The sequence below is a fragment of the Rhincodon typus genome, chromosome 23 (assembly GCF_021869965.1).
Source record: "Rhincodon typus isolate 14 chromosome 23, sRhiTyp1.1, whole genome shotgun sequence".
NCBI classification, from domain to species: Eukaryota; Metazoa; Chordata; class Chondrichthyes; order Orectolobiformes; family Rhincodontidae; genus Rhincodon; species Rhincodon typus.
Window position 1 is genome coordinate 683,098 of NC_063354.1, and position 7,824 is coordinate 690,921.

Sequence of the window (7,824 nt, forward strand, 5' to 3'; positions counted from 1 at the left end):
AGGTTATCGTCCAACAGGTTTATTTGAAAACACAAGCTTTCGGAGCAGACCTGAATAGCACCTGATGAAGGACTGAGGCTCCAAAAGCTTGTGATTTCAAATAAACCTGTTGGACAATAACCTGATGGTGTCATTTTTGACCTTGTCCACCCCAGTCCAACACCAGCACCTCCACATCTTGGATAGCATCAGCTCAGGAAGCTAGAAACTGCAGTCAACCTGCAGGAGCCATAAACACTTTATCATGGTTCTATTATAATTGTCATACCCTGAGCTCTAACTGATATCCAGCTTAATATGACTCAGGAATGAACTCAGTCAAAACTCTACATTGCACTATCACATATCACCCACGAAGAAAGTTGTACATTATCCCACCTTGAAAGTTAATCCTTTGGTGTGTTCACTGCGTTATTATCCAGCAGCATTATCTACCTTCAGCGCTGAGTGCCAGGTCTTGTTCCTGGCTGTGATCTAGGGCTCTGCTAATGATCTGGAATAAAAACAGAAAGTGCTGCAGAAGCTCAGCAGGTCCGGCCCCGTCTATACAGAGAAAAACGGAGGGAACATTCCACATCTAAATACAATTCTTCTGCAGAACTGTTAATGAGTTTCTGCAGCACTTTCTGTTTTTAACTTCACATCTCCAGCACAGAATCCCTACAGCGTGGACACAGGCCCTTTGGCCCAACAAGTCCACACCCACCCTCAGAGTATCTCACCCAGACCCATTCCCCCTAATCGACACATCCCTGAACACTTTGGGCAATTTAGCATGGCCAAACCTGCACATCTTTGGACTGTGGGAGGAAACCAGAGCATGCAAAGGAAACCCACACAGACACAGGGAGAATGTGCAAACTCCACACAGACAGTTGCCCGAGGCTGGAATCAAACCCAGGTCCCTGATGCTGTGAGGCAGCAGTTCTAACCACTGAGCCCCCATGCTGCATCTGCAGGATATTGCTTTTAATAAAGGATGTTCCCTGTGAGGGATTTTCACTTTCTCAATACAAGCTCAAATCCAGACCAGACTGAGAGCCCAGACAGAGAGCATCCAAATATCTTTTTGTCTTTGGGCTGCAAGGGGTCCAATGTGAAAACTCTTCTCCAGTCACAGATGGGACCCAAAGAAGTGCCCTAGTTGGGCACCTGTGGCTCTCTCAGTTACAGAGGGCACTAGATGGATGGCATCAGAAAGGTCAATCTTGCTCTGATGTCAGAGTTGAACATTTGGATGGGGCAAAGTAGAGTAAGATCACTCTGTATCTAAACCAGATGCATGGGACATTGATATATTTGAGAATCTCAAATGGTTCAGTGCTCTGTTCTGAGTACAAACTCTGGGCAAACCAAAAAAGTGACCATGTATCTGAGATAAGGCATTGTGAGTGTGTTCACCCTTGACTGGACTGTAGCGTTACTCAAATCTTCCTGTCCTGCAACATTTGGAATGACTGCTTTTGTTTCTGATGTAAGAATGTTGTGTATGGTGCTGTACATTCATATCAATGTGTTACAGAACTAACTGCTTCAGAACTGCAGCCTGAAGAAATATTTCTTACAGTATCAGAGCCAGACAGCCAAATTAATCAGAATACAATCCACTGTTTATAATGCACTGACTCTCCTCAGCACTCAAAGGGCACCTAACAATATAAGAGACAGGAGTAAGCCATACAGACCCTCGAACCTATTCCATCTTTCAGTTATATCATGGCAGGTCATCAGCCTTAACCCTCCTTCCCTGCTCACACCCTTCAATTCTCTGAGAGATCTAACATCTACCAGGCTCGGCCTGACATATATTCAGTGAGCGAGCTCTCACCACTCTCTGGAATAGAGAACCCAGAGATTGGGGTGGAGGACAGTGCATGGTATAGTTCCATGTTTAAGTTGTCAGGGCTGGGGCAGCACACACATCCCAATGTTTTGACTGCAGGGTTCCTCACTCTTAATATTCCACAAAAATCCTCCTGTTCACTCTGTATATGAGTCACCAATTGGCCAAACTGACCTACAGACAGACAGCCTGGGCAATGGCTCGATTCCAGAATTCTTATCCTCATTTCCAATCGCTCTGTGGTCTTACCTCTTTCCATCTCTGTAGCAAATCTTTGAGGGCTCTGTACTCCTCCAGTGCTGGCCCATTTTGTGTTGTATGTGGGTCTGAAAGGATTAATCCTGAGAAGCGTTAGAAATACCACCCAAATGAAGATGTCATTTGATCTTGTGGACACAACACTTTAGGATTTCAAGGGAGTGAGAACTGAGATCAGATCCTCCTCAAAGTCTCTAGCAATGTCCATTGTATCAATGGAATCTGAAGCAAGTTGTTAACATGATAAACTTTCTCTTGGTTAACTACAAGATGGAATTCTTCTAGTTAGACCAGGAAGTGGTTTCCTCTCTCACATGAGATTGAGAAGGCCCTCTCATTCCCCACATGAAAAGACGTTGATGGCAGTATCTTCATCAGGAGCAATAGCTCCTACAGGACACTAGGGGCAGTCTCACCTACACAACAGTAATCAGCTGCACTACAGATTTGATTTAATTGCCCATTCAACATGGTGAACAGCAGGGAAGAGCTGAGGACCTAAGAATGTACACAACAACTGCTCGTGGCAATTCTCAATAGGTCAATGATTTCAGTGAGTGGGGAAAGCATTTCAGACCTGGCATTGTAACAGCAGGGTTAACAATGCCCAGGAGAGTGGGAATGAGTGACCCTGAAGCAGATACAAGCTGCATCATGAGGTGGTCTGTGGGAGTAGTCCCGAGTCACAGCTCAGCAGTGAGCAAATAAACTCCAGAGGCTCCTTATGTAAAAGTCAGGGCCGGGGAAAGCATTGAAATGGTTCAGTAAACCAGGCTGGAAAAGCAAGAAGTTGAACAACTACTTACAGCTGAGCTCAAGCATGGTGCTACAAGTACACAGCTACAGAAACAAACATCCACAAAAGAAATATTAATCTGAGGTTCCAAACCTGGGCTCAATGAAGCTAATAATTCAAGCTACAACACTGGGCAGATTAAAAACCAAAATGGACCTAAATGAACTGGTCAGAAATTTGGGGAGATTATTCAGGTCATGAAAAAGGCAAAGGATCTTTCATTGGAATTTTTATAAAGTCAGGAAGTATTTATTTAAACCACTAGGAGTGGGAATCATTCAGTAAAACCATGATTAAAGTGGGAATCTATTACTAAAGCTGCAAACAGTGTAGCTATGAGAAAGTTTGGAATCCTCCACTTTAGCCCCAAAGCATGAGAAGATTACTGTGAAATCAAGTATTTTAAGAAAGCAAGGTATGTAATCACATTAGGAAGACAAGGCATCAGAAATAATATTGCCAGGATGAATTGACTTTGGAGAAGGATCAAATAGAACACAGAATGGACATCTTGGTGAAAAGTATTTCTGAGATAAGAATAGCTTCCAAATTAAATACTAAGTCAGAAGCTGAACAAGTAAATAAATTTCTAAACACAATTGGGAACATAGCTGATGACCTTATAGTTCACCAATGGGCAAATGTTGCATCAGATTTTTTTTGAAGCGAGACTGAAAATCTTTGCGAATTAGTTGAGCCTCTCAACTAAATAAATTCTTGAAAAAGCAAGATTTCAAACAAGAGTTCAGCCTCAGTGGAATCCATAGATGATTCCAATTGGTTTAATGAAGAATTGTTACTATAGTGTTTTCAAATCAGAATTCGTCTGATTTGTTTTTGTCAAATTTATTACAAAGAATACCTGGTTTGGAGAAAAACATTCAGAGTGAAGCCAAACTTTAGACTAGTTAGTTTAATGTCTGTTGTTGTGAAATTGTTAAAAACCATTATTAAGGAATAATTAAAGAATCCACTATTAAGCTAACTAACGGGAAACAGAAAATCAGGAAAATTGGAACTTTTTCCAGTTAGCGAGATGTAACTTGGGGTGCGACAGGGACCCTAACTATTTACAATCTATAATAATGACATAGATGCAAGGATAGAAGGTATTAAAGTCACATTTGTAGATGACACTAAAATAGGTGGGAAAGTAAGTTGCAATGAAGAAATAAGAAATTTACAAATGGATATGAATAGGTTAGGTGAATGGGCCAAAATTTGGCACGAGTTTAATGTAGATAAATATGACGTTATTCACTTTGCTTGGAAAAGTAAAAAGGTGACATCTAAATGCAGAGAAACTTCAGACAGCTTCAGTGCAGAGGGATCTGGGTGTCCCTGTGCATATTTTTATTCATTCATGAGATGAGGGTGTCACTGGCTAGTACAAGCATTTATTGCCCATCCCTAATTGCCCAGAGGGCAGTTAAGAGTGAGTCGCGTTGCTGTGGGTCTGGAGTCACATGTAGGCCAGACCAGGTAAGGATGGCAGTTTCCTTCACTAAAGGGCATTAGTGAACCAGATGGGTTTTTCCAATAATGAACAATGGATCTATGGTTATCATTAGACACTTAATTCCAGATTTTTTCATTGATTTCAAATTCCACCGTCTGCCATGGTGGGATTCATCCCTGTGGTCCCAGGAATTGACAGCAATAATACCAGTAAGCCATTATCTTCCAAATGAATCAGACAAAACTATATGCAGTTACAGTTGGCAATAAGAAAGGCAAGTAGAATTTTGGCATTTATTGTGAAAGGAATAGAGTATAAAAGTAGGGAAGTGTTGTTACAAATGCACAAGACATTAGAGAAACAGCATCTGGAGTACTGTGTACAGTTTTGTCCTCTTCCTTGAGGAGTGATGTAGTTGCATTGGAGGCAGCTCAGTGGAAACTCACTAGATTGCTTCCAGAGGTGTGAGAGGTCTGTTTAGGCTAATATTCCCTAGAGTTTACAAGAATGAAAGGAGATCTAATAGAGGCATCTAAGATGTTAAAGGGGATTAACATAGTAGAGGTAGAGAGGATGTTTCCTCATTTGGGGCAATCTAGATAAGAGGTCATAGATTTATATAATGGGGAAGCAGATTTAATACAGAAATGAGGAAGAATTATTTCTCTCCAAGGGTCTTGAATCTGCGGAATTCACTCCCCCAGAGTGCGGTTGATTGTGGGATACTGAGGAAATTTAAGGAGATAGATAGACTAACTAATGGATTAAAGGGTTAGGGTGAGTGGGTGGGAAAGCAGAGTTAAGGCCAAGATGAGATGCCTAGTCTTGCTCCTTGTTCTTGTGTTCTTATCAAGTCCAGAAGCCACACAGAACAATCCTAAAAAGATCAAGCTTGGCACAGAAGATTAACAGAGTCCAATCAATTCTTAAGGTACTACACCGGAAATGTGGGATTAGTACAGGTTTCAGACACTAGAAATCTTGTTAGTGCTGTGAAGCAAGAAAATCTCACAAGCACCGACAGTGTCCAGCTATTAAAAGTGAATGTTTTCTTTGTCACATGATATGTCAATTCTAAAGAAGTGTTGAAGTTTCAGAAAAGCAAGAATTCAAATAGCTACCCACATACGATAACCCCTACAAAGCCCTTGGGGAATCATTAATTAATCATCTTTGAGTACAAGCTCCCTTATTTCAGACCTCCTTACTTACCCCCAACTCCATGTTGATTTAACCCCTTCCCTCTCTCCCTATTTCCCCCTTCCCCCCCAACCCCCCCCCCCCCCACTTTGCTTTTAATGATTTGCATTGTCATTAATGGGCTTTGTATGTAAATATCCATTTCGCTGCACAGGCATTTATTGGTGGCAGTTAATAGTGAAAAAAAAAAGCCACAGTGATTTGGTGATGGAGAAAAAGCTGTTCAGTTGTGTGTTTCTGGATATTGAAAATTAAAATAAAGCAGAGCCAAGGACAGGTCTGCAGAACTGTCTGTCCTGGGTTGGGACCAAATCATACACCACAGGTGGTAGCTCTGTTTCGGTGTTCAACAATAAATGCTTTATCTTTCCAGTCAGGTTTCCTGAGTTATTACATCACATAAAGAGGTTATAAGGTACAACAGTCTACAACAGACAAAAAAGCCTGAAGAAATCCTAGGGGAAATAAATGATCCAGACGCTACATTTTGGCAAGCTGACGTTTATGAACCTAGAACGTAGAACAATAACAGCACAGGAATGAGCCCCTTTGGCCAATGATGTTGTACCGAACACGATGCCAAATAGGAGCAATCCCAATGGATTTCTAATTCATCGCCTTAGTCACTCAGCCATGACTACGGCTACAAATATGACAATGGTCATCTCGTGAATTTCAAATCAGGCACTAGGATAGGTGTCATTATATTGTCAAATAATGAGCCATGGTTAAGAAAACACTACAGCTGCAGCCACATAGTACAGGAGGCATAACACTCCAGATTAAAGGTATGATCCATGTAACTGCAATAAAGGGGGTGCCAAATATGCTTCACAATCAAGAATCCCCCACTCGAGTAGAAAGGCATGTCTTGGCCCCTGTCTTATTCAAAAACTAGAAGAGGTCAAATTGCAGAAGCTGAGGAGTTCCTTTGAACAGGAATACCCAAGTTTATTTACAAGGTAAAGCTAAATACTGAATGCAGCATTACACTGAATAAACATGCTAAAGCCTTACATCTCTCTAACCCCGGAAAGATTCCACATCCCTTAATAAAGCAAATTGAGCAGAGACTTGCAGAATTTACATGAATGGGCATCACTTCCCTGCTCAAGAACCAGCTGAGTGGTGCTCGGGCATAGTTACAGTACCCAAGCCTCATGGTACTATTTGAGTTAATGTTGACCTTACACGGGTTAACAAGGTGATGTTGGGAGAAATCCATAGTATATATCGGCAAATGTTTAGCTAAACTCTCCAAAACTCTGGACTCAAAACCGAGTTCAACAATTTTAGGGTTTGAGGCACCTTCTCCCATGTCCTTACCTCACACACACTAGGCCTTGTTCTAACATGGTCTGCTATTACACACACTCCATTGTAAGCCACTAATAGTTGTCATTAGTAGCCATTCATCTTTCTAGCCTAATTGTTATCCTCTCCTTTGTCTGTCCAACTGTTCTTCTCTCTCTTTGGGCTCTACCCCATCTATTGTTTACTCCTGACCCCCTCCCCCAATCCTATCTTCTGTTTGAAAGCCAACATTTTCCTAGCCACCATCAGTTCTGAGAAAGAGTGACTAGACCCGAAATGTTAACTCTGATTTCTCTCCACAGATGCTGCCAGACCTGTTGAGCTTCTCCAGCAATTTCTGTTTTTGTTTCTGATTTCCAGCAGCCACAGTTCTTTTGGTTTTTATTTTGTTCTCCAAAAGTAGAGATTTCACAAAATCCGTTGCAAGTAGTGGATTCTGGCAGGTTTCATTTGACAAGCAGTCAAGATTGCTTATTACGTTGATAACTCCATTTTGGGAGATTTAGTTTCAACAGCTTAACAATTGCTTTTGAAATCTTCCCCAGAGATTTTTATACAAACTGTGACTAATAATGTACAAGGTCTTCGCAAAGTTATGAGTTACATGTTGACGCATGGGGCAAAAGGTTGAAGAGCATAATCCAAGCGAGTATGTCGTTGTTAATTGCATTCAAGCTTTAGCTTAATTAAATTAATTAAATTTAATGACGAGTGTGAATTCTGCAAGGAATCTAATCACTTCTTGGGGCATGTCATATAATGATGGATCCTCAGCACTGAGTTCCCCGCTCTAAAGTAAGTCCAAATCTCCAAAGATTCTGAGGGATGTTAAACCAATTGGTGAAATTTTTGTGAGAAATAGTAAGATGCTGGAGCCTGAGATAAGGTGTGGAGCTGGAGGAACACAGCAGGCCAGGCAGCATCAGAGGAGCAGGAAAGCTAACGTTTTGGATC